The sequence below is a fragment of the Lepus europaeus genome, chromosome 22 (assembly GCF_033115175.1).
Source record: "Lepus europaeus isolate LE1 chromosome 22, mLepTim1.pri, whole genome shotgun sequence".
NCBI lineage: Eukaryota > Metazoa > Chordata > Mammalia > Lagomorpha > Leporidae > Lepus > Lepus europaeus.
The window spans coordinates 34796563-34824423 of NC_084848.1; the positions used below are offsets into that span (position 1 = coordinate 34796563).

A 27861-nucleotide genomic window follows, 5' to 3' on the forward strand; every position below is an offset into this window, starting at 1 on the left:
ATCTGACTTGTTGACTCCATACACTAATAGCAACAACTGCAAAATTATAAACATTCTTTTCTTTTATACAATTTTTTCTTAATTGGACAGGTAGAGTTATAGACAGTGAGAGAGAGACAGAGAGAAAGGTCTTCCTTCCATTGGTTCACTCCCCAACATGGCCTGCGCTGCACCAATCCGAAGCCAGGAGCCAGGTGCTTCCTCCTGGTCTTCCATGCGGGTGCAGGGCCCAAGCACTTGGGCCATCCTCCACTGCCCACCCAGGCCACAGCAGAGAGCTGGACTGGAAGAGGAGCAACCAGGACCAGAACTGGTGCCCATAGGGAATGCCGGCACCACAGGCACCAGCCCCTAAACATTCTCTTTAAGTAAACATGAAATTTATCAATCTTACAGAAACTCAGAATAAAAAAGAAAAAAATTCCCCATTCTTTTTTATGAGGTCAATAAACCTTGATACCAAAATCTGACAAAATATAATAAAGGAAAATTACAAGCTAGTATCTCACAAATGATGTAAAATCCTAAACAAAATACTATCAAATTGAATCCAATGACTCATTAAAAAAAAGATAATACATCATGACAAAGTGAGGTTTACCTAAGAGTAAAAAGTTAGTTTATCATTTGAAAAAAATCAATCTGTGTGTTTCATTACATTACAGAATTAAAGACACCATTTCTCTTCATAAAAGCAGGAGGAAAATTTCATATCTATTTACTACTTAGAAAACTATCAAAAAACTAGGGATAAGAACTTTTTAAATATGATACAATGAACCTACAAAAACCTACTACAAATATCATTTTTTTTTTTTTTTTGACAGGTAGAGTGGATAGTGAGAGAGAGAGAGAGACAGAGAGAAAGGTCTTCCTTTTTGCCATTGGTTCACCCTCCAATGGCCGCTGCGGCCGGCGCATCGTGCTGATCTGAAGCCAGGAGCCAGGTGCTTCTCCTGGTCTCCCATGCGGGTGCAAGGCCCAAGCACTTGGGCCATCCTCCACTGCCTTCCCGGGCCATACCAGAGAGCTGGCCTGGAAGAGGGGCAACCGGGATAGAATCCAGCGCCCCAACCGGGACTAGAACCCGGTGTGCCGGCGCCGCAAGGCGGAGGATTAGCCTGTTAAGCCATGGCGCCGGCCTATACAAATATCATCATTAATGGTGAAATATTGAACATATTTTCCCTGAGTTCAGGAATGAGATTATTACTATTTCTATTAACCACTGTTCTGGAATCCCTGGCCATTGCACTGGGGAAAAACAAATAAATAAATGGAAAGGAATAAGGAAAACAGTCTATTTTCTGTTATGACATGATTATATATTTAGGGACTACAAAAGAATCTATAAAGTAGTAATATTTAAAATAAAGAATATTTGGCAAGATTGCTGTTTATAAGACCAAAATAGAAACTCAATTGTACTCCTATATATTATTATGAAACTTGAAAATGAAATTTGGGGCCAGTGCTGTGGCACAGTAGGTTAATCCTTTACCTGTGGCACCAGCATCCCAAATGGGCGCCAGTTCTAGTCCCAGCTGCTCCTCTTCCAATCCAGCTCTCTGCTGTAGCCTGGGAAAACAGTAGAAGATGGCCCAAGTCTTGGGCCCCTGCACCTGTGTGGAACACCCACCTGGCTTCGGATTTACGCTTGGGGTGTAAACCAGCAGAGTGAAGACTTTCTTTCTCTCTGCCTCTGCCTCTCTGTAACTACGCATTTCAAATAAATAAATAAATCTTTTTTTTAAAAAAGATAGCATATAACCCCAAAAAAAGAATTGAAGTCAAAGACCAAAAATATTGGAAGAACTTATAATACCAGATATCAAGTTGGTTTTTTTTTTTTTTTGAAGCTCACTGAGTTTTTTTTTAAAGATTTTATTTATTTATTTTGAGAGATAGAGTTACATACAGACAGTGAGAGGGAAAGACAGACAAGAAGGTCTTCCGTCCGCTGGTTCACTCCCCAAATGGCAGCAACAGCCAGAGCTGCGCTGATCCGAAGCCAGGAGCCGGGTGCAGGGGCCCAAGGACTTGGGCCATCTTCTACTGCTTTCCCAGGCCACAGCAGAGAGCTGGATGGGAAGAGGAGCTGCTGGGACTAGAACCGGCATCCATGTGATGCCAGCGCCACAGGCAGAGGATTAACCTACTGCATCCTGGCGCCAGCCCCCAGATATCAAATATTAGTATAAAGGTATGGCAATTAAGACAAGACACTGCTGGTAAAAACATAAACAAATAAACCAGCAGAAATGAATATACACTCTAGATACAGGCCCATGTGATTTAAATCAAAGGTATTCTACAATTCAATAGGGAACGGGTTTTTTGGTTTTTGCTGTTTTTCCCCAAATGGTACTGGATCAACTTTCTACTCATATGCTTAGTAATAAATTCTTGATCCCTATCTTACATCATTCATAACAATTTATTTGAAATGTATAACATAGAACTTCAAGTAAAAGGGAAAGCAACAAAGTTTCTAGCATAAAACCTCTGGAGAATATCTTTATGATCCTGCAAATAAGCAAAGATTTCTTAAACAAAACGTTTTTGAAAAACCCACTAACCATAAAAAGCAGGCTTGCATAATTATTTATTATAATGCACTATTTAGAAAGTGAAAATACCAGTTTTAGACTGGGAAAATGTATCCGCCATATAAAGGTCTCAAATTAAAACTATACAAAGAATTACAAAAACTCCATAAGAGAAGCTGCTGCATACAAACCACACAGCTAAAATTAAAATTAGAAAGACTGACAATATCCATCTCTTTAAAAAAAAAAAAAAAACTTTAGGGGCTAGTGATGCGGTTTAGAAGGTTAAGCCGCCATCTGTGATGCTGGCATCTCATATGGGCGCTAGTTCCAGACCCAGCTGCTCCACTTCCAATCCAGCTGCCTGCTAATGCTCCTGGGAAAGCAGTGGAGGACGACCTATGTGCTTGGGCTCCTGCACCCACATGGGAAACCCAGATGAGGTTCCTGGCTCCTGGCTTCGGCCTGGCACAGGTCATTGCAGCCATGTGGGGAGTGAACTAGCTGACGGAAAATCGACCTTTCTCTCTCAATGTCTCTCTCTCTCCCTCTTTCTCTCTGTATAACTGCCTTTCAAATAAATAAATAAATAATCTTTTTTAAAAATGTATTTATTTATTTGAAAGGCAGAGTGACAGAGAGAGAGAGAGAGAGAGATCGTCCATCCACTGGTTCACTCCTCAAAGAGCCAGAACAGCCAGGGCTAGGCCAAGCTTAAGTTAGGAGCCAGAAAATCCATCTGGGTTCCCCACACAGGTGGCAGGAACTTAACTACTTATGTCATCATATGCTGCTCCCAGGTGTGAATGTACAACTGTTCAGTTGTACATTGTTGTCAGTAAGATGTAAAATAGTACAACTACTTTGGAAAAGAACTACCTAGAAATTTTTTTTAAAATTTTTTTTATTTGTTTGAGAGGCTCACTTTCCAGTGCAGGTGCAGAGGCTCTTGGCTGCTGGAGTCCCAAGCCATGGGTGCCTACACCCTCCACATAGGTCCACTGTGTCCCTCTAATTACAGAAGAGTTTCCTCTGCTGTTTTTCCCCTAATTCTTCCCTGAGACTACACTAGCTCCACTTTTATTTAACTTTCTTCTCAGTAAACTCCCTCCCTATTCTGCCATCTTGGAACCGCAAACCCTATCTAGCAATTTTACTCCTAGAATGATAGAAGATGTTCCTCAAAAGACGCAAGAATATTTATAGCAGTTTTAATTCTAATAATCAAATCCAGGAATAATTTAAATGTATATTAACAGAATAAATAATGATTGATTCATTCAATGGAATACTACACAGCAACAAAAAACCTGTAAATAAACCAACATCATGAATGAATACACAAACATTATGAGTGAAAGAAGTCATGAGGCAAAACTATGATGATAGAAAAAAGCATACCAGCAATTACTAGTGAGTGGTAGGGAAAGTGAATACTGGCTAGTAAAAGGCATAAAGAAAGCTTCCAGAGTGCTGCCAATGTCTGACATCCAAACCAGAATGGAACTTTACATGCATGAAAAATTCATCATAGCATACAATTAACATCTGTGCATTTTACTAGGTACAAATTTTAAAATTGTGACTACAACAGGCATTTCAAATGGGTATGTATTTCAGGTAAACCTTTTTTTAAAAAAAAAATTATTTCGTTTGAAAGGCAGTTATAGGCAGGGAGAGGGAGAGAGAGGGAGAGAGGGACAGAGGGAGAGAGGGAGAGGGGGAGAAAGGGAGAGAGGGAGAGGGAGAGCGAGAGGGAGAGAAATTCCATTGGCTGGTTTATTCCTCAAATGGCCATAATAAGTCAGGTTGGGCCAGGACGAAGCTAGATGCTTCATCATCTCCCACATGGGTGGCAGTGGTCTAAAATACTTGGGCCAACTATCACTGCTTTCCCAGGTTCATTAACAGGAAGCTGGATCAGAAGTACAACACCTGGGACTCAACCAGTAACCATATGGGATGCTGGCATTGAAGGCAGCAGTTCAACCTGTTACACCACAATGCAGGCTCCTCAGGTAAATCTCCTTACTACATGGGATACATACATTGTATAATTCTTTAAAAATAGCTAAGACTAAGAGAAAGGTGGGTAGACTTTTAGCTCCAACTCTTATCATTTGGATGTACAGGTTAAATAAGTCACTAACCTAGGTCTTAGTTTCTTTACCTACTAGAGTAGGTTAGTACCAATAATCCCTAAATTCTTTCTGTACCCAGAAATATGAGCTTTCAGATAAATTGTTTACTTTTTTAAAATCCTCTAATTTCAAACTATCATATTGTCACCTAAGGCTTAAACGTAGCAAAACTGTATTAACTCTTTTAATTCTAATTCATGAAGGCTGAAATCAAACAATTGCATGCTATTGTCTATCCTGAATTCCTTATACCTATATTTAAGTTCATCTACTTTAGCCTAGAGACTCTAGTGCCACCCCTCAGCAGCCAAGAAATCTGACAGCTAGATTACTTTTCCTTTCTTTTCTAAGAATGGATTATTCGTTCTTTCAGGCTCTGCTCAAACACCACTTTTTTAAAAATGCCATCCCTCCTACAGCCATTCAGTCAAAATTAATTGTTCCTTCCTCTATGCACTCACAGCATGTGCTTGTACTTCTATTATAACTCTTATTTCAGTGTATATTTAGTTTACAGTACTTGCATTCATACATGCAAGTGGGTCCTTTCCAAAGGCAGGATATACCCAGATCAGTGAGCCAGATCAGAAAAATCAATCCTGGAAGTCAATGAATGACAACACCAAGATCACTTTCATATGTGATTCTATGCTAATAGTGGCAAACAGATAGCAGATACTAGAAGTGCTGTTTCCTACTCAAGGCAGGAAGAGATTACAATGAGTTTTCAAGATACTGAACTAATTCCATTCCTTACTTTAGTCTCCCATAGAACAGCAAAATAGCCAAAGGCAGACAGCTGAATAAAGAAGGAAGTTAGAGGGCTGGCATTATGGCATAGCCACCACCTGCAACTCAGGCATCTCATATGGGCAAGGGTTGGAGTTCCGGCTACTCTGCTTCAAATCCAGCTCCCTGAGAATGCACCAGGGAAAGCAGCAGAAGATGGATCAAGTGCTTGGGCCTCTGCACCTATGTGGGAGACCCAGAAGAAGCTCCTGGCTTTGGTCGGGCCCAGCCCTGATCATTGTGGCCATTTAGAAGATTTCTCTGTGCCTCTGTCTCTGTCTCTCTTTCTCCCTCTCGCTCTCGCTCTCCCTCTGTGTGTTTGTGTGTGTGTGTGTGCATCTCCATCTCTCTGTGTAACTCCGCCTTTCAAATAAATAAAATAATGAGGAAATGTGTTACTTATTAAAATAATTAACAAATTAACTGTCAATAAACAGATGGTTATGGAGAAATGAACTCTTTGAATGCTATACATTCAGCATCCTTGTTCTGTCAACTGACCCTGCCTATGTGATTGGTACAACATAACTTCTAGCCCCTGATTACAGACAACTAGTCTAAGACAAAGCTCTTTCTTAAAAATTTTAGAAACATACTACAATAATAATTAGTCCTCTGAATGGTTGAGAAGGTAAGATGTCCAATACAGAAAAGGTGGATTTGTGGTACCAGAAAATGAAGTTTACTCATAATGCACAACAAACATAAGAAATAGTCCTTAGGACTTTCAACACTGGGTCCAATAACCTAGGGTTTCATCTTATAGCAGGGTTTTGTGAGACAGACACCCCAAGTTCCTTTTTACTAAAATTAGTTCAATTTGGATTCTTGCAACCAAAGCTATCCTGTATAGGCTGTTACTTTGATGATCCAAAATTAACCATGCTTCCCAGTGTTTACACTCCTGTGTAGTCTCTTTCCATAATGACTCTGGACTGAACCTGTGACTATTTTGACCAACAGAATAATGGTGAAGTAAAACTGCCAGTTTCAGGCCTAACCCCTAAGTGGCTTGGCAGCTTCCTCCTCCAGTGCCACCTGGAACAAAAATACCAAGTTAATTAACAGAAATGTGAGAGATATTAAATTGTAGTTTTAAATATGTTTTGGGGTGTTTTGAAATCCAAATTTAAATTAATGTAAAGGTATAATTTACATGCAAGTAACTTAGAAATACATTTTCCTAATACAGATTGTGTCTTGGAACATAGGTTGGCAAACTATTACCCTTGGGCCAACTATGGCCCATCATCTGTTTTTATAAATAAAATTCTAATGGAACACAGTCATGTTCATTCATTTACATACTGTCTATGGCTGCTTTCATGCTGCATGGGCAGAGCTGAGTAGTTGTGACAGAAATTTACTATCCAGCATCTTAGAGAAAAAGTCTGGCAAACCTTGTCATACTCGTACAGTACTTGGAAAATGTTCTAATATAAAAATGACTTAAATGCGCTTGGGAAGGCAGCAGAAGATGGTCCAAGTGCTTGGATCCCTGCCACCCACATAGGAGATCCAGATGGAGTTCCAGGCTCTTGGCAGTGGCCTGGCCCAACCCCAGCCATTGCAGCCATTTAGGGAGTGAACTAGAGGATGGAAGATCTCTCTCTCTCTCTCTAATTCTGTCTTTCAAATAGTTAAATAATTTTTTTTACAAAAAAAAAAAAAACACTTAAAATGTAAGTCCATTTTAAAATCAACAACTCACACTTAAAACATGAAATTATAAATATTTAGTAATTTTAACACAATACAAAGCCTACCATATACATTACTGAACTGCGCTATGCTTGTTAACAAGTAAGGCTATGACTAGAATGTTGTGGACCATAAGTATAGTTCATACTACTCATGGACAGGAAAAACAACAGAATAATACAATTAGATCCACTACTACTTAATTGACTTAAGTATCCACTATTGGGAGGGTGGGGTGAAATGCCTCTATTGTACATCTTCAAGTTTCTCATATACTAGATATGACCCACTTCTGAATGGCACTGAGAATCAAAAAGGAATGTGTGTTTCATCATAATGCATATTTGCCAAATTTTTAAATTAATACATTACAAATCCACCTGCAGAAGAAAACTGAAAAATCCAAATCCAGAGGTAATCTAAGATAATGTTCCCCAAACTTTCCTGCCAAAAATTATCTCTTTCTCAATCTCTAAATTCTATAGATTATCTTTTAGCATCTGAGAGTTCACAAAGTATCTAATTTTATACATAATATTATTGTTCCTTATGCCACAAAGCCATCGTTTATTCCACCTAACACACATAAAGTTCAAGCCCTGGCTCCCCATCCATGGAGTTTGGTTTTAGCCTTACCCACCAAATCAACCAGTACACAGTTTTATTTTACTATCAGTTTACCACCCTGCATGAGTGCACCATTTGTGTAACATTCAAAACTTTGAAAACACTTTAACTTTAGTACTTAGAACCCTATATATAACTATAGTATCTGCATATATACATGTGGAGGCAGTTTTCTCCATAGGTCTTAACAAGCCTTAGAGATTATCACAAGTTCTTTCCCACAGACACTTTATTTTGAACCTATATCTCAGTTCTTGCCTGTAATTACTTCACTACAAACAGCCCAAAATTTAAGCTGGAAAATATGAATTCAGATGAAGCAAAGGCCTGGTACAATACTGATCCTTAATGATGTGTCTAAAATATGATAAATTAAATTAATGGAAAAACACCACGACGATAAACTAACATTTAAGTCAGATATCTAACAGTTGTATTACTTGTTTTTTTGTTAGTATGTTCATAAATATAGTTATATTTGAATTTATTATAATATCACATTTAATCAGTATTTATAATGTGGGCACACTCATTAAATGCTTACATTCATTACCTCACTTATCTCAACAAACCCTTAATATGGGCATCAGTATTAATTCCCATCTTACAGATGAAAGTATTGAAGCTAGAGAAGTAATTCTTTTTTAAAAAAAAAAAAAAAAGATTTATTTGAAAGAGTTACACAGAGAGAGGAGAGATAAAGACAGAGACAGAGAGTGTCTTCCAGCTAATGGTTCACTCCCCAACTGGCCACAATGGCCAGAGGAGCTTCTTTTGGGTCTCCCACGTGGTTACAGAGGCCCAAGGACTTGGGCCATCTTCTACTGCTTTCACTGGCCATAGCAGAGAGCTGGATCGAAAGTGAATCAGCTTGGACTAGAACAGGTGCCAATATGGGATCCATATGGGATGCCAGCACTGCAGGCAGAGGCTTTACCTGCTATGCCACAGCACCAGCTCTGAGAAGTAATTCTAAAAATTTAATTTAACTTAGGTATAAATCTAGGTGGTTTAATCCAGAGCCCCCCTACTATTCTGAATAGCTGTGTGAACCTAAAACATAATATTGTTTATTATTATGTTTATTGTCTTATTTTTATAATTTTTATTTTATTTATGCTAGGAAAATAATCACAATTTTTTGGAGGGAATAATACTTACTAATTTTTGTTTTCTAGGTTTCTGGTATAGTATTACATTTAAAATCAAAAAGAAAAAAATGCTGATAATATCTCAAACATCCCTAAATCACTATTATTCTTCCAACCTTAACAAGGAAAATCAGTTATTACACTTACATTCATGCAATTTTATTCTAAATCTTAACCATTTTGTAATTTGAACTCTCTGTAACATATAATACTGAATGAAAATTGTATGTATTGTGCAAAGGGAATAATACGTCTATTTCCATTCACACTTGGTATAAATCTGTCTTTTATCTAGCAATTTTTCCTGTTTTAAGGAAGGCATTTCATATCAATAATTTTGCTGTCAGTAATAGATTGTTGATAACATGAATGCAAGTCATCAAAGAATGAAAAAAAAAACAAGATATGTTTCTGAGGCTGAATTTATTTATTTATTTTTAAAGATTTTATTTATTTATTTGAAAGGTAGAGTTACAGACAGTGAGAGAGAGAGAGACAGAGAGAAACGTCTTCCTTCTGTTGGTTCACTCTTCAAATGGCCACAATGGCTGGAACTGCGCCGATCCGAAGCCAGGAGCCAGGTGCTTCTTCCTGGTCTCCCACGCGGGTGCAGGGGCCCAAGGACTTGGACCATCTTCTACTGCTATCCCAGGCCACAGCAGAGGGCTGGACTGGAAGAGGAGCAACCGGGACTAGAACCAGAGCCCATATGGGATGCTGGCACCGCAGGCGGGGGATTAACCTAGTGCGCCATGGCACCAGCCCATATTTATTTTCTTTTAAAAGATTTATTTACTTATTTTAAAATCGGAGTTACAGACAAAGAGAAGGAGAGGCAGAGAGAGAGAGAGAGAGAGGTCTTCCATCCTCTGGTTCACTCCCCAATTGCTGCAATGCCAGAGCTGCGCCGATCCAAAGCCAGGAGCCAGGAGCCAGGAGTTTCTTCTGGGTCTCTCATGCAGGTACAGGGACCCGAGGACTTGGGCTGTCTTCCACTGCTTTCCCAGGCCACAGCAGAGAGCTGGATTGGAAGTGGAGCAGCTGGGTCTTGAACTGGCGCCATATGGGATGCTGGCACTGCAGAAGGCAGCTTTCCCCACTACACCACAGCATCGGTCCCTGAGACTGAATTTAAAAATGGCCTCTTCTTCAGATCGCCGCAGCACTGGCCATAGCGGCCATTAGGGGAGTGAACCAACAAAAGGAAGACCTTTCTCTCTGTCTCTGTCTCTCTCTCTCTCTCTCTCTCTCTCTCTCTCTCTCACTGTCTAACTCTGCCTGGCAAAAAATAAATAAAATAAAATAAAATAAAATAAAAATGGCCTCTTAACCACTGCCCCAAAAGCCTGTACCTAGAATGATTATATGTCAAAGCAGACTTTTTTTTTTTTTTAATTTTTCTGTATTTATTTGAAAGGCAGAGTGACAGAGAGGGACAGAGTGAGAAATCTTCCATATGCTAGTTCACTTCTCCAAATGGCCCCAACAGCCAGGTCTGGAGCTAGATCAAAGACAAAAGCCAGGAATTCCATCCTGGTCTCTCAAGTGCAGGAACTCAAGTATTTAAGCTACCTTCTGCTGCCTTCCCAGGTACATTAGCAGGAAGTTGGATCAAAAGCAGAGTAGCCTAGAGTCAAACTAGCCCTCCACTGTGACATGCCAGGATTGCAAGTAGCAGCAGCTTAACCTGCTGTACCACAACACCAGTCCCAAGGGATTAGTAAATCTAGTCCTGGCTGCTCTACTTCTAATCCTGCTCTCTGCTATGGCCTGGGAAAGCAGTAGAAGACGGCCCAGGTCTTTGGGCCCCTGAACCCACACAGGAGACCAGCAAGAAGCTTCTGGCTCCTGGCTTCGGATCGGCACAGCTCTGGCTGTTGCAGCCACCTGGGGAGTGAATCAGCGGAAGGAAGATCTTTCTCTCTGTCTCTCCCTCTGTCTGTAACTCTCTCTCTCAAATAAATGAATAAAATTTAAAAAAAAAAAAAAAAAAGAAGAAGAAGAAGAAGCTTGGGGGGAGAGCAGTTGGGAAGCCTCCTCTTGGGACACCAGAAACCCTGAACCCAGTTTCCTGCTAATGCAGACCCTGGACAGCAGCAGAGGATGAGTCTGAGTGGTTGGGTCCCTGTTATACGGGAGGGAGATTTAAATTGAGTTCCTGGCTTTCAGCTTCAGCCAGCCCCTACTGTTACAGGCATTTGGGTTGGGGAGTTAGCCAGAGGAGAGGTTGTTACAGGCATTTGGGTTGGGGAGTGAGCCAGAGTATAGAAGCTCTCCTCATACGTGCATGTGTTCCGGCTCACTCTCTCTTTCCCTGGAGTTTTTTCTCTCTCCATCCCTCTCTCAAACACACATTTTCTCTCTCTGCCTCTCAAATAAGTAAAATAAAAAAAAAAAAAAAAAAAAAAAAAAAAACTAAAGGAGTCTTTTTGCCCTTCCACCATGTGAGGACACAGCTAGAAGACACTATCCATAAATAGGCCCTCACCAGATACAGAAACGGCTAACATACTTATCTCAGACTTCCCAGCTTCCAGAACTGCTTCTGTTGCTTATAAACTACCCAGGCTAAGGTAGCTTGTTATAGCATCCTGAAATAGATTAAGACAACTTCTCTAATGTGATTGTGGTGAGGTTACCCAATTACTGTCCCTCTCCAGAGGATGTACAAGCGGCACACACCTGGCTAATCAAAATCCTCACTCTCTCAAAGGTGGACCAAAGACAGACACTTGAGCCAACCTAAGTCAAGAAGCAACCTAGAATTTTATACACAAATATCACAAGAAAGAATATCTTCTGTACTCACTAGGTGGGAAAGGAAAAGCCTGAAATTATCTGTATTATAATATCCAAACCTGCACCTACCCTCCCAATTCTGAATACACACAAAAAAAAAGTGAGCCTGGAACATACTCAGAAAACAGAGTACTGATGTTAACAGAATATTAGCAAGCATGATTATATCAGGCCCCAGATTATATTGTTTGAATCCCTAAAGTCAGCTATGAGCTCAGTATCTGTCATTTGCAATAAAAGGATTCAACTCTACTTGAAGAAGGTGGGAATGTTAATTATCTTTTTTGGAAGGCAAGTGGGTAATTTCTTTCAAAATGTTAAAATTCATATATGTTTGACCCAAAAAATCTACTTATGGTAATTAATCTTACAAAATGAAAAAACTCCCAAATTTGTAGTGATGAATGCACAATATTATTATCTACAACATTTGTCACAGTGAAAAATTAGAAACTTCAATGTCCATCAATTGGGGACTGATTAAATATGCTATAAAATAGTGCCATTAAGAAGAAAAATGTATATGAACATCCTTAATGATCTATATGAAATAATTTTAGATGCCAAGAAGGAATATAATGTAGTGATTAAGAGCTTATACTTTAGGGTAGAAGAGGGGAATCCCAGGCCCACAGGCCATATAAGGCCTGTGAAATCAATTGGTCTGGCTCTGCCAAGGCAACCACATGCAGAATTTGAAATTCAATAAATCTATAGCAGGCTAATTTTTAATGATAATTTTGTATGACCCACAAATGATGTTATAAATATCCAAATGGTCCTTAGCAGAAAAAAATGTTCCCCTCTCCTACTCTAGGGACAAGCTACATGATTCAACTTGTAGCTTGGTTTCCTATCACAGTAATTTGAGCAAGTTACTTAATCATTCATGGCTACAATTTCCTCAATTCTAAAATGGTGATAATCTATTACCAGGATTAAATTAATTAATAGGCTCTAGAAAATATTTTACACTTGTAAGTTGTCAATAAAGTTATTATTTTCACTAACATAAAAAGATGTTCAACATATGCTGCAGGACTATGGAGTGAGAGAAGGTGCAGGAACTACATACAAGCAAAGATTACAAATGCAAATGCTTATTGAGGTTAGGCTGACAATTATAAATAAGTGAAGTGGGATCTGTGGGAAACAACAGAATGGATGCCCTATCTCCAGGGGATAACTACTCTAAACAACTAATGTCCTGTGACAAAGAAGCTGCAGTGCTGCTAAATCTTAGGAAGTTAAAAATATGAGTTTCATATAAAATGCATCTTTTTTTAAATATTAGAAACTAATACTTTGGGGCTGGCGCTCTGCTGTAGCAGGTAAAACTGCCAACTACAGTGCCAGCATCCCATATGGGTGCCAGTTTGAGTCCCTGCTGCTCCATTTCCAATCCAGCTCTGTGTTATAGCCTGGAAAAGCAGTGGAGGATGGTCCAAGTCCTTGGGCTCTGCACCCTCGTGGGAAACCATAAGAAGCTCCTGACTATTGCCTTCGGATCAGCCCAGCTCCAGCCATTGCAGCCTTTTGGGAAGTGAACCAGTGAATGGAAGACCTTTCTCTCTCTGTCTCCGCCTCTCTGCAACTCTCTGCAACTCTACCTTTCTTTTTTTTTTTTTTTTTTTTTTTTTTTTTTTTAAAAGCCATGGCCTTAAGTTTGGGAGCCACTTTTTTTTTTTTTAATTTTTTTTTTTTTTTTTTGACAGGCAGAGTGGATAGTGAGAGAGAGACACAGAGAAAGGTCTTCCTTTGCCGTTGGTTCACCCTCCAATGGCCACTGCGACCGGCGCATCGCACTGATCCGAAGCCAGGAGCCAGGTGCTTCTCCTGGTCTCCCATACGGGTGCAGGGCCCAAGGACTTGGGCCATCCTCCACTGCCTTCCCAGGCCATAGCAGAGAGCTGGCTTGGAAGAGGGGCAACCGGGATAGAATCCGGTGCCCCGACCAGGACTAGAACCCGGTGTGCCGGTGCCGCAAGGCAGAGGATTAGCCTGTTAAGCCACGGCGCCGGCCTCTACCTTTCAAATAAATAAATAAATCTTAAAAAAAAAAAAAAAGAAACTAATACTTTTTCTAAAGACATAGTATGAGTCTAACAAAACATGTGTACTGGTCGGTTAAATCCAGTGGCCCACCAATTTGTAAACTCTGATATATTGTGTGGTTCCACATACAAGATATCAAAATTTGCATATTAAATAAACAAAAACAAAAGACTTTTGTGGTTAGTACAGAAGGGTCTAGAGCAGTAAGGTGATTGGGATTAACTTCATACTTTACTTTTTTACATTAGTACTTTTTTTTTTTTTTTTTTGACAGGCAGAGTGGATGGACAGTGAAAGAGAGAGACAGAGAGAAAGGTCTTCCTTTGCCGTTGGTTCACCCTCCAATGGCTGCCACGGCCGGCACATCTCGCTGATCCGAGCCAGGAGCCAGGTGCTTCTCCTGATCTCCCATGGGGTGCAGGGCCCAAGCACTTGGGCCATCCTCCACTGCACTCCCTGGCCACAGCAGAGAGCTGGCCTGGAAGAGGGGCAACCGGGACAGAATCCGGTGCCCCGACCGGGACTAGAACCTGGTGTGCCAGCGCCGCAAGGCGGAGGATTAGCCTAGTGAGCCGCGGCATCGGCCACATTAGTACATTTTTACAACACACAATGGGGCTGGCATTGTGGCACAGCAGGTTAGGGGGCCACTACTTATGATGCCAGCATCCCACAATGGAGTGCTGCACAAGTCCTTGCTGCTTGGCTTCCAATCCAGGGTCCTGCTAATGAGTCCAGAAGAGCAGCTGATGATGGTCCAAGTGCCTGGGCCCCTGCCACCCATGTGGGAGACCCAGAGTTCCAGGCTTCGGGCTTTGGCCTGACCCAGACCTGGTTGTTGCAGCCATCTGGGGAGTGATTATTTCAGTCTGTCTCTCCTTCTCTGTCATTCTGTCTTTCAAATAAATAAATATTTTTGGAAAACCACAAATGTACTTTAGTAAGTTCTTGTTTGACTTAAAAATTTGGGAGTATTTCCATTTCCAATTTAATTCAAATATAACTTCCAGCACATGGATATTAATTTTTAAAGTTTGCATTACAATAAAAATGTTAAGTAAGTACTGACTCTTAACTGGAAAGAAGGGGATCACATTTTAAATATGTCACTAAAAAAGTGTTTACTGTATTCATTTTTTTTTTTTTTACAGAGTTAGTGAGAGAGAGAGAGAGACAGAGAGAAAGGTATTCCTTTGCCATTGGTTCACCCCCCAATGGCTGCTATGGCCAGTGCACTGCGACCGGCGCGCTGCACCACTCCAAAGCCAGGAGCCAGGTGCTTCTCCTGGTCTCCCATGCGGGTGCAGGGCTCAAGCACTTGGGCCATCCTCCACTGCACTCCCAGGCCAGAGTAGAGAGCTGGCCTGGAAGAGGAGCAACCGGGACAGAATCCGGACTAGAACCCGGGGTGCCGGTGCCGCAGGTGGAGGATTAGCCTAGTGAGCCGCGGGGTTGCCCCTGTATTCAATTTCTTATTTCCAAGACATTTAATGGTTCTGAACCTGAATTAGACTTCAAAGATTAAGTTCAAGGGTATTTTTTCTTAGTGTTTAAAAAAAGCAAACATTGTGCCTCAGCAAGTTAAGCCGTTGTCTGGAGTACCAGCACCTCATATGGGCACGGGTTCGATTCCTGACTGCTCCACTTCCAATCTAGTTCCCTGCCAATGCACTTGGAAAAGAATGGAATATGGCCCAAATCCTTAGGCCCCTGCACGCATGTGGGAGACCTGGAGGAAGCTCCTAGCTCCTGGCTTCAGCCTGGCCCAGCCCTAACCATCGTGGCCATGTGGCCATTTGAGGAGTAAACCAGCAAACGGGGAGACCTTTCTCTTTCCTTTGAATCTCTGCCTTTCAAATAAATAAAATAAATCTTAAAAAAAAAAAAAAGTAAATAGAGAATTAAAGAAAGCATTTCATTTCTACTTAGTTCTCAGATTCTCTTTGTTCTCCTTTCACAAGTTTCTTAATTCTTATTAACATTTTCATCATCAGGTGACACAGTTCGCCATGATCCTAAATTCTCCAAGCATAAAGAAATAAGTAGAGGCTGATGCTGTGGCGTAGCAGGTAAGGCCACCGCCTGCGGTGCCAGCATCCTATATGGTTGCCGGTTCCAGTCCCGGCTGCTCCTCTTCCAATCCAGCTCTCTGCTATGGCCTGGGATAGCAGTGGAAGATAGCCCAAGTCCTTGGGGCCCTGCACCCGCATGGGAGACCCGGAGGAAGCTCCTGGCTCCTGGCTTCAGATCGGCGCAGTTCCAGCCATTGCGGCCAACTGGGGAGTGAACTGACAGATGAAGGTTCTCTCTCTCTCTCTCTCTCTCTCTCTCTCTGCCTTTCCTTCTATCTCTATGTAACTCTGACTTTCAAATAAATAAATAAATATTTTTTAAAAGGAAGTAAATTCATATATTATAGTAAGACACATCCGTCATTTGAATCCAAAAGTAAAAATACTTACTTTTAGACCCTTACTTTGAGCCTAACTGAATGTAATACCATATATAGTTCTCAGAGAAGTTGATTGTGTTCCAAGAATATAGTAGTTTAGAAACTTTTTAGGAAAGTGCAACTGTAGCAAATCACAACTGAAAAGAAAACACATTACAGAACTATACTATCGGGGCTGGCGCTGTGGCACAGCAGGTTAACACCCTGGCCTGAAGTGCCAGCATCCCATATGGGTGCCGGTTCGAGACCCAGCTGCTCCACTTCCGATCCAGCTCTCTGCTATGGCCTGGGAAAGCAGTAGAAGATGGCCCAAGTCCTTGGGCCTCTGTACCCACGTGGGAGACCCGGAAGAAGCTCCTGACTCCTGGCTTCAATGGCGCAGCTCCGGCCATTGTGGCCAATTGGGGAGTGAACCATCATATGGAAGACCTCTCTCCTCTCTCTCCTCTCTCTGCCTCTCCTCTCTCTGTGTAACTCTGATTTTCAAATAAATAAATAAATCTTTAAAAAAAAAAGAAATATACCATCACATTCCACAATAAAAAGAATATACAAATGTAGTTGCTAGGAGTATGATCAGACTTAGGCTTGAATTCTGGCATAGACTTCTACCACCTTGAACAAGTTAATTAACCTTTCTCTACTCCCTAGTCAGGTAAGAGGAATAAGATAGTACTTTATAAAGGTTGTAAATATTAAATAACATATCCTAAGTGCTTATCATAAATAGAATACATAAGTGCCCAACAAATGTTAGCCATAATTATTTAAACCTGATTAAACAAACAAAAAAAAAATGTACTATCTTCTATTTTAGAAAGCAAGAAGTGTGTATTGGTTAAAAATTTGCTTCACGGGGACTGCACCATAGCACAGTAGGTTAATCCTCTGCCTGCGGCACTGGCATCCCATATGGGCACCGGTTCTAGTCTTGAATGCTCCTCTTCCAATCCAGCTCTCTGCTATGGCCTGGGAAAGCAGTAGAAGATGGCCCAAGTCCTTGGGCCCCTGCACCCATGTGGGAGACCAGGAAGAAGCACCTGGCTCCTGGCTTCAGATCGGCGCAGCTCCAGCTGCTGCGGCCATTTGAGGAGTGAACCAATGGACGGAAGACCTTTCTCTCTGTCTCTTTCCCTCTCACTATCTGTAACTCTCTCTCTCTCATATAAATAAATAAAAGAAAATCTTAAAAAAAATTTGTTTGAGGGCCAGCACTGTGGCATAGCATGTGAAGTCTCTACCTGTAGTACCAGCATCCCATATGGGCACTGGTTTGAGTCCTGGCTGCTCCACTTATGATCCAACTCTCTGTTATGGCCTGAGAAAACAGTGGAGGATGGCCCAAGTCTTTGGGCTCCTGCACCCATATGGGAGACCTGGAAGAAGCTCCTGGCTCCTGCTTTGGATCGGCCTAGCTCTGGCCATTGCAGCCATCTGGGGGAGTGAACCAGTGGTTGGAAGACCCCCCCCCCCCTCTCTCTGTCTCTGCCTGTCTGTAACTCTGACTTTCAAATAAATAAATCTTTAAAAAAAAAAAAAAAGTCATCTCAAAAATGGCTTGGCTTGAAAACAGTTTAAGAGATTGTACTTATCTGTGTAAAAGATAAATACATTAAATAAAATATAGAAATGCTTTATTCCCTGAAACGCAACATAAGTGAAGCATGAACTTGTCCATATAAAATGATTCAACAATGTTTTCATGTTAATACTAAAACATTAGCTTCAAGAAGACAGGGACTGAGCCTGACATGTTTTTTAATATTATTTATTTTTTATTAGAGAGGCTGGGGTGGAGGGAAGAGCAGGAGCACAAGTGTTCCCCCAAATACCTGGTTCTCAAATACCTGGAACAGCAGAGATTTGGGCAGGCTAAAGTTGAGAGAGGGAACCAGGTTTCCCACATGGGTGGCAGGAACTCAATTACTTGAGCCATCACTGCTGCCTCCCAGAGTCTGCATTAACAGGAAACTAGAAACAGGAGCTGGAACCAGGCATTGAATCCAAACACTTTAATGTAGGACACTGGCATCCTAAATGGAATCTTAACCACTAGGCTAAACTCTCACACCAAGATTCTCTTATGCATTATTATATCCCTCAATTAGCACAGGGAGTGGTACTTAGTAGGTGCTGAACTCTGAACACAGTATTTTATTTGTTCCTCATTTACCCCACAAGGTAAGCATAATTACCCCATGTTAAAGCTAAGGAAATGTAAGTAAAATATGGCTGAGTACCTTGAAAGTGGTAGAGGAGGTATAATCCTGACTCCTATCAATGCCATCTTGACCAGCATTAACCTTATCATAACAGCATTTTCCAATTTTTTTAATCTATAATTTAGGGAGTAAATCAGTGGATATGTGTGTGAGGGGGTGCCCCCCCCCCCGTCTCCCTCTCTATCTCTAACTCTGCCTCTGAAATGAAAACTTTCTAATTTTATAACTCTCAGTTTATAAGACAGCATCAACTTTGATTATCATAAAATAAGCCTCATATCAACTATGTCCATCAACTGAAGCAATATATGAAATTTGACACTAAAAACATCTCAAAAATACAGCATTATTATAATCCTATTACCAGGAATATACAGCTTTTAAAAAATACTCAAACCTACTCCCCCTACCCTGAACTGTCATTTTAGTAACAACAGCCAAGCTCTGGCTTATCTAAATCTTACTGGGTACCAACTCCCTAAGGAACTATATAAATTTCACAGCATTCAATTATTTTATTAAACACCTCCTAAGCAATTATTTCATTAATAGATAAAGTGACAATAGGGCACGAAAAGAAGACAAGAATCACCTATTTCAGGAACTTTAAAATGCACTTTGAATAAGAAATGTATACTCATATATGAAAAGGCTAGCAAACTGCTCCAAAGCAATATACAAAGAGTAAAATAACTAAAGATTACAGTGTATCTAATTGAGTTAGATGCATATGCTAGGCATTTTTACACACACTACCTTAGTTCTTAAAACTCTGTGAAGTAGATATTATCTTCACTTTGGAGAAAGAAACTGAAATTCAAGGGATTGGATGAATTCTCAAAATAAAGGGCAAATCAGAGTCTTAAATCCAAATCTAACTATAAAGTCCTTTTTATTTTTAAAACTACATAATGCAACCTTCCAAGTATACATGATTACATGATACACACAACACTTATAAACGCTGTAGAAAAACAAAAACAGATATCACTGAAGAATTTCTAGGAAAGCTTTTGTTGAGGAAGTGAGGCTTGAGCTAAGTTTGAAACTAATAACAGCAAGAAGAGTAATGCCACAAAAATTTCAAAATGAAAAAACCCAAATTTTTTCCTTAAGTTTGTAATGAAGCAGATTTCAGAAAATTTGGGTTTTTTCATTTCTTATTCCCTTACATTTTTATATATACTCTACCCATACACCATAATTACTCCCAGTATAAAGATAGAAAAGAAAATGAACTAAGTCTAATGTCCTAGATTTCTCTTTCCAGTTGGTCAAGATGCTGACAGACAGAAACATATTACCAGTAGAGCCCAGAAGCATCTGAGAATGATTCCTTCATTTTAGTGATAAGAAAAGTTGAAAGAGTATACGTGTGTTAATTAATATGCTCAAGGTTATAAAACTGCTTGCTAGACTAGGGTTAGAACATAAATCTTCCAATGTTTCTTCTATGACCCAGTGCATCATAATTTTTTTGACAAAGTAGTAATAACAGAAGAATGACAAATTTTGCTGCTATGCAATGTGTTCCTTGAAATTCTTTGATTTTATCTTAAAGGCACATGTGAATTCCATACTCTGTGCCTAATTTATTCATGCTTCTCTGAATAAAGTGATTTAATTACCTACTCTCAAATAAAATTGATCCTTCAAAAATTATATTTGTTTCCGCAGCTTAAATGCTAAGCTTTAAAGTATCCTCAAAACAATATCATGTACCCCAATTTGAGAAGCAAAGCAGAAATTAGGGTAACGCTTTCACATCTCAGTCCCTTGTTCCTTTAGTTTTCAAATTAAGAATTTTTTTCTAAAGTACAGCAAATGTAATCCTGTGCATTCAAAATATATAAACACTGGCAAAGCCACTGTGAAAGCTCTGGTGTTGTTTATTTTAATTATAAAAGTTTCAGTGAGGGGCAGACGCTGTGGAGTAGTGCGTTAAGCTACTGTCTACAGTGCCAGCATGCCATATGGGTGCCAGTTCGAGTCCCAGCTGTTCCACTTCCAATCCAGTTCTGTTAATACACCTCAGAAGGCAGCAGAGAATGGCCCAGGTGCTTGGGCCCCTGCACCCACGTGGAAGCCCAGAGGAAGCTCCTGGCTTCAGATTGGCCTAGCTGCAGTCTTTTGGGGAGTGAACCAGCAGATCTCTCTCTCTCTGCCTCTCTAATGAATTAATAAATCTTTAAAAAAAGTCTCAATGAGTTTTACTTTCTTAAATTAACTGATTAAATATAAACTCATTTATGAATTCATTAAATGACAAATAGAACTGTGCAGTACTTCACGAGGCATTTGCTTTCTGAAGTCACTAGAAAAATTTTTTATTAAAAGGTTACATGCTATTCACATTACCATTTCCAACTATTTCAAGCGGGTTAAGTAATATTTTCCTCTTCCTTGGTGTTTTCTTCCCTGCCCAGATGCAAAGGAAGAAAACCTTTGTGAGATCACTTCTCTGCTCTTTGGGCAAGATCAAGTGTAGAAAACCTCTGTGGTCTCATTACACTATTTTTCATGACCTCTTTTTGTAGCATCTCAAATTGTAAAAACTTCAATGCTCTTCAATCCTTTACAAAACTAAAGTATAGATTTTATTTGACTGCTTCCAAAACTGTTTCCTGTTTAACTTAACCAAGAAGCTATCACCAACGACAATAAAAAATAGAACTTTATTCACTTCCTCCTCTCCAGTAAATACTATATACTTCAGTTTGAAGCAACAGTCAAATAGTCAATAGCTGTAACCAAATTAAACTCTTACTATGTAGCCACCAAAGTTTATAGTCTTTATTTAGAGATGACAGGAATAAGCATATTTGTTAGAAATGTACATTTTCCTACTTCGACTAAACTTTTAACTCTCTAATATATTACTTCTTACCAAAAATTCATAAAAGAACAATCCAATTTGGAAAAGAAGCTCTTTTTAAAAACACTCATGTAGCTCACTATTAAAAACACATATCACGAATCAGGCATTTGGTCTAGCAGCTAGGTAACTCATGGGTTGGCACACCTGCATACTACCCTGGAGTACCTGGGTTCAAGTCCCAGTTCCAGTTCCTGATTTCCTGATTCCCACTTCTTGTTAATGAGGATCCTGGGAGGCAGCAGTGACAGTTCAAGTAGCTGGATTTCTGCCACCCACCTGGAAGACCTGGATTGAGTTCCAGACTTCTGGCTTCAGCCCCTTGGCTAATACAGACATTCAGGGACAGATGGGAATGGAATTCTCATTCATATTTTTCCTCTCTCTCTCTCTCACTCAATCTCTAGCTCAAGTAAACAAGAAAAGGGGTTTGGTGAGTCCTTAAGAGGAAAAAAAAAAAGATAACTTTGCCAGAACACACAATTCCACCTATGGTTGGATTTACATTTTGTTTGCAACAATGATTTATCTACTTAATGACATCCATTTTCAAAACAAAGAAATACTTATATAAATAAAGGAATAAAATAAACATTTGACCAATTTCAGAATTAAAAGAGTAACATCTCCTTGGCTCAAAACTTGGTTTTTGAATATTCTGGATGACTTTATTTATGAATAACTGAAATACTCCTTATAACTGTAATATTTTTGGTATTCTAATTAACAATTAGATTTTTATCTAACCTCTATTACCTAGTCTTATATTTGTTCCAATTTCCCCTATTAATTTCAAATTTACAGTTTAATGCAATAAAAATGCATATCACTAGAACAAAAATACAAATTTTTTAAATGCCCTTTCCTAAAAACGTGAATATTTGTCTTCCCCATGCTGCTGTTAGTGAAAATTTAGGTTACAGATTATTATTTTTAGGGGCCGGCACTGTGGCGTAGCGGGTAAAGCTGCCGCCTGCAGTGCTGGCATCCCATATGGGTGCCGGTTCTAGTCCTGGCTGCTCCACTTCCCATCCAGCTCCCTGCTGTGGCCTGGGAAAACAGTAGAAGATGGCCCAAGTCCTTGGGCCCCTGCACCCTCATGGGAGACCTGGAAGAAGCTCCTGGCTCCTGGCTTCGGATCAGCACAGCTCCGGCTGTTGGCAGTCATTTGGGGAGTGAACCAGCGGATGAAAGACCCCTCTCTCTCTCTCTCTCTCTCTGCCTCTCTGTGTAGCTCTGACTTTCAAATAAATAAATAAGTCTTTTTAAAAAAGCAAATTATTATTTTTAACTAAGTACCTAAGTACCACACATCAGTAGTGGCTAGCTAACTGAATATTAAATACCCAATTATTTATCTTGTTCTACACTACATATCTTCACACGTAGTCAGCATTTTCCTGGTAATTTTTTATAAAATTTATTTATTTTGTTTGAAAGGTAGAGTTACAGAGGAAGTGTAGGTTCACTCCCCAAAGGGCCACAATGGCCGGGATTGGGCCAAACCAACATCAGGTGCCTGAAATTCCAACCAGGTCTCTCAAAAGGGCAACAGGGACCCAAACACTTGGGCCATCTGCTTTCAGATGTGCATTATCAGGGAGCTGAATCAGAAGTGGAGCAGCTAGGACTGGAACTGGTATTCAGATGGGATATCTGCATTGCAGGCTGTGCCTTAACCTTCTGTGCCACAATGCCAGCCCCCTGGTATTATTTCTGTGGAGCTTTAATAGTGATAGAACTACTATGCTGCCTTGATAAACAGCTTTTCTCAAAATAGAAAAAGTAGGTGAAAAGTGACACATTTGAAATACAGTGAGCCTGTTATGTAATTGTTAAGACTGACTATAAGTATAATTACTACTGAAGCTGTTAAAAAAAATCTAATCTGCCCTACATCTTGTTTCTGGTTTTGCAGTGGCAGATACTTTTTAATTTGCCTCACGTTATTCACTCTCACATTATTTTATGTCTCTGATATAAATAGTAATACAAGCACAGAACATTAGAAACAATTTTTTCCAAACTTTCCAAATTACTTTTTTAAAATACATTTTTAAAAGATTTACTTATTTATTTCAAAGGCACAGTGACAGAAAAACAGAGAGAGAGAGATCTGCCATCCAGTGGTTTACTCTCCAGATGCCCACAACATCCAGGGCACCGTCAGGTGGAAGCCATGTGCCAGGAACTCTATAAGGGTCACCGACATGGAAGGCAAGGACCCAAGTACTTGAGTCATCATCTGCTACTCTCCCAGGCACATTAGCAGGAAGCTGACTGGAAGCAGAGGAACTGCTCAACCCAGCACTCCAATATGGGATACAAGCATTGCAAGCAGTGGCTTAATCTGCTGTGCCCCAACAGCAGCCCCTGAATATATTTTTCAATGACACAAAGAAATTATTCATATTTATAGAGTACAGTATGGGATTTCAATACATGTATACAGTGTGCAATGATCAAAACAGGGTAACTGGCCTATCTACCATCTCAGTCAAACATTATTTCTTTGTGTTAGTAGCATTCAAAATCCATTATATTAGATACTTTGAAAATATGCAGAGGCCAGCATTGTGGCATAGTGAGTTAAGTTGCCACCTGTGGTTCAAGTCCCAGCTGCTCCACTTCTAATCCAGTCCCCGGCCAATATGCCTGGGAAAGCAGCAGAAAATAGCCCAAGTGTTTGGGGCCCTGCACCAACATGGGAAACCAAGATGAAGCTCCAGGCTCCTGGCTTCAGCCTGGCCCAGCTCTGGCTGTTGCCACCATTTGGAGAGTGAACCAGCAGATGGATGAACTCTCTGTCTCTCCCTCTTTGTCTGTAACTCTTTCAAATAAAAAAAAAAAGTTTAAAAATATATATCCGTGTAATTGTTGTCAAATATAGTTAACCTACTGTGCTACAGAAGCACACTGGAAGTTATTCCTCCTATCCAACTGCATCTTGATACCCATTAACCATTCTCCCCCCCTATTCCTACCTCCACCAACACCCTTCCTAGGCACTGGTGACAACTATTCTAGTCTACTTCTTTGAGAAGCAACTTGAGCTTCCACACAGAAGTGAGGACATGCAGTATTTTTATTTCTAGGCTTGACTTATTTCACTTCAAAAAATGATGTCCAATTCTATCCATGTTGCTGCAAAGGATAGAATTCTATTATTTTTTATGGCTGAATAATATTCCACTGTGTATATGTAGCACATTTTCTTCATCCATCCATTCATCCACCAATGGATACCTAGGCTAATTCCATATCTTAGCTATTGTGAAGAGTGCTGTACAATTATGAAAAAACAGATATGTTATTTGACATACTGATTTCAACTCCTTTGGATATATATCTACAAGTAGGACTGCTGGATCATATGGTAGATCTAATTCTAGTTTTTTTAAAAACCTTCAAACTATAGAAACAGAAGTATTAAACTACAGACCTTAAGTCACCCAAGATCGTATAACCTTCACTTCTGGAAGATCAATGCCAAACAGTTACTATAAAAATACTGTTCTCAGATATGGACAATGATCTTCCACACAGAGGCCAATGATGCGGCACAGAGGGATAGGCTGCCACCTGAAATGCCAGCATCCCATACCTACACTGATTTGAGTCCCAGCTTCTTGGCTTCCAATCCAACTCCCTGCTATTTCACCTAGGAAAACAGAGGAGGATGGCCCAAGTGCTTGGGCCCCTATGACCCAAGCGGGAGACCCAAAAAAAACCTCCCAGCTCCTGGCTTCAGTTTGGCCCAGCCCTGGCAGTTACAGCCATTTGGGGAGAGAACCAGAGGATGGAAGATTTCTCTGTCTCTTTTCTCCCTCTTTCTAACTCTGCCTTTCAAATAAATAAATAAATCTCAAGAAAAATATTTAATATAAAATGTTCGCATGCAACAATCTATTTTTATGTACATATTCTCATTTTCCTGCCTAAAAAACAATATAACTAAAATATCCATGTTACATTATCATAATCTGATTAACTGCATTTGTGCACATCATCAGAAATTTGAAGACTGTATATCATAGTCACCAAATTCATAACTGAAATGAAAATAACAAAAATATAGAATGAAAATTTGTAAGGTACAAATACAAATATTATTTTTCTACAAGTAATCAAAATGTCCCAAAGAAGTCAATCAGGACTCTAGAAATAACAATACAATTTCATGAAAATATTATCTAACACACTATAAAGTGTTTGTGTGGGTAGACCATGGTTTCCACAACCTTTGTAACAGAGAAAACACTGAAAATCACTATTATGAAATATGCTAAGGAGATTTTATAAAATAAGCCCTACCACAAATTGCACAGTGCTAATTGTGTTCTCTTAACTAAGTTTGCTTAAGAATGAAATCAATAGTTATAGTAAGTAAAGAGTAATTTACATAGTAAAAGCAGAACACTTTACAACACACCTTCATTGCTTCCCCCCAAAATCATACAGAATGTCAAGACCATAGAAATTTAGCTGCTTGTAATAAAATCCACTATCCTTGTCCTAAATTTGCAGCTCCCTTTTCATTCCCTCAGCTGAAGCCTTACTCCTAGCCCTAGAATTTGCCCCTGGACTGCTGCACCTTTGTTCTCAAGACACAGCTTCTCCAAGCTGAGACTGTCTTCATTCCACCCCAAAGTTACATTTTCTCCTTGATATTTTGCCTTTGCCACCTACCTATTCCACCTGGGCTTTTCAAGGCCTTTGTATTGCACTTTTATTCTGCTTAAGAGCTTTAGCCTCAACCACATATTTATTTATTTATTTATAGTGTTGCTGCTGACTTTCAACTCCCCTTAATTAAAAATGCCAGCTTTTCCTCCCTAGTAAGTGTACTAAATTCTCCCTTCAGGTAGTAGTTACATTGGCGCTAATCCATATGAATATGGAATTCCTTCTGCATTTAGCCACCAAATGTAAAACACAATGTAGAATAACTACAAATATCTGCATATCAATGTAATCCCTAACAAACTGTCAGAATACTAGACAAGAGCTATTTCTTTCGGATCCCTCTGTTCAACACCTATTATGTCACTTGACCAAGGCAAGACGATTCATTAAGATTATTAGAGAAAGCTTAAATAAACAACAACAAAAAAAGTTTTATGTGTGTGTTTAGATAGATATAAATTTAAACATCTTTGGCCTTCCTGACATATTTTGGTTTCTATTAAACTTCACTCTCAGTAACGTTTTCATTTTCAAACCATGTTTAGAATTTAAAGTGCAAGTTGAAGGCTTATATAGAGTATTCACTTTTACATATGGCGATCAGAATCTGAAAATCAGCAATGTCAACTGTAAGAATTCTGTAATACAACTGAATCTTTCCACAAGAAACACTTTCAGAACCAAAAAAAAAAGGTGGGGGGGAACAGCACATCTCTGATTTTGAGGGGTTCCGTTCCCTGCAACTGGTTTAGACTAGTTTCTATATCCCGGGGGCTTCGACTTAGGAAAATTCAATAAATCGCCATTCCTATCTGGAAAGAATACCAGGGAGAGGCAATCTGTTTACTTTAAAAGAAAGGAAAGGGGGCGGTGGGTTTCCCCTTTTCGTGAAACTCAGGAGCTAAATTAAGCTTTGCATTCAGTATCTACTGGCAGTCTCGGAGATTTTTTTTCTAGTTAATAATAAAAGCAAGCCTCATTCAATTTCGTCCCTTCCCGAGCACCGTCTCAACCTGTCAGAATTTGACAAGCGGAAAAAAAAAAAAAATTAAAAAGAAGTGGGGAAGACACCAGGATTCCCGTCTACAATCGCTTCTTTCCTAAATCACACCTCTGAGTCTCGGATTTCCTTCGCTCCAAACTAAGCCCTTCGATTCCAAAAATAGTGCTTTAACCGCCGCCTCGCCACTCGAGCACACACACACACACCTAGCCAACTACGGGACCACAGCAGACACCCCCCTCCAAAGCGGCTCGCTCGACATCTGGAAGTCGTGCCCTGCAGCAACTGCCTGTCGTCGAGTCGAGGGATATCACCCAAATGCAACGCAGCGGCATCAGACAAGCACGCAGCGAGGGAAAAGTGAGCTCCCCGCTGGCCTGGGGACCGTTCGCCGGGGGGTGCCCAGGAGGGAGGGGGAGCAAACACCCCGACTCGGGGAATCCTTCCCTCTCCAGTGTAAGAACGGCTGGATCCCCGACCAGGTGGCCGCAAGCTGCAGCCCGTCCAGGTCGGAGAGGCAGGCGGAGGGCCGGCGGCTCGGAAAGGCGGAATGCAGCTACTTCCCGAGGTCCGAACGCAAGCCGGTCCCCAGCTCCCGGGGGAGGCGAGGGGTGTCCCGTGGGTGACTGAGGGGATGCCCGGCCCGCGAGGGGCAGCCTGAGGAGGAGCAGAGTTTCGTCCGGCCGGTGCCCGGGGTAAGCACAGCCAGAGCGGCGTGGGGCCGCCCAGGCTGGGGGGAGGGGAGGGGAGCGAGGGAGGGGGTGGACATGGGATTCCCCCCTCTCCCCAGGAGCGGCCGCGGAAGATGCGC

At 40.5% G+C, this 27861-nt stretch overlaps 1 protein-coding gene across 2 annotated transcripts in view; it reads right to left on the reverse strand.

Annotated features, from left to right (window-relative positions):
* Positions 1-27861, reverse strand: part of GPHN (gephyrin) — a 539761-nt gene that overhangs the window by 511350 nt on the left and 550 nt on the right. The window lies entirely within an intron of this gene.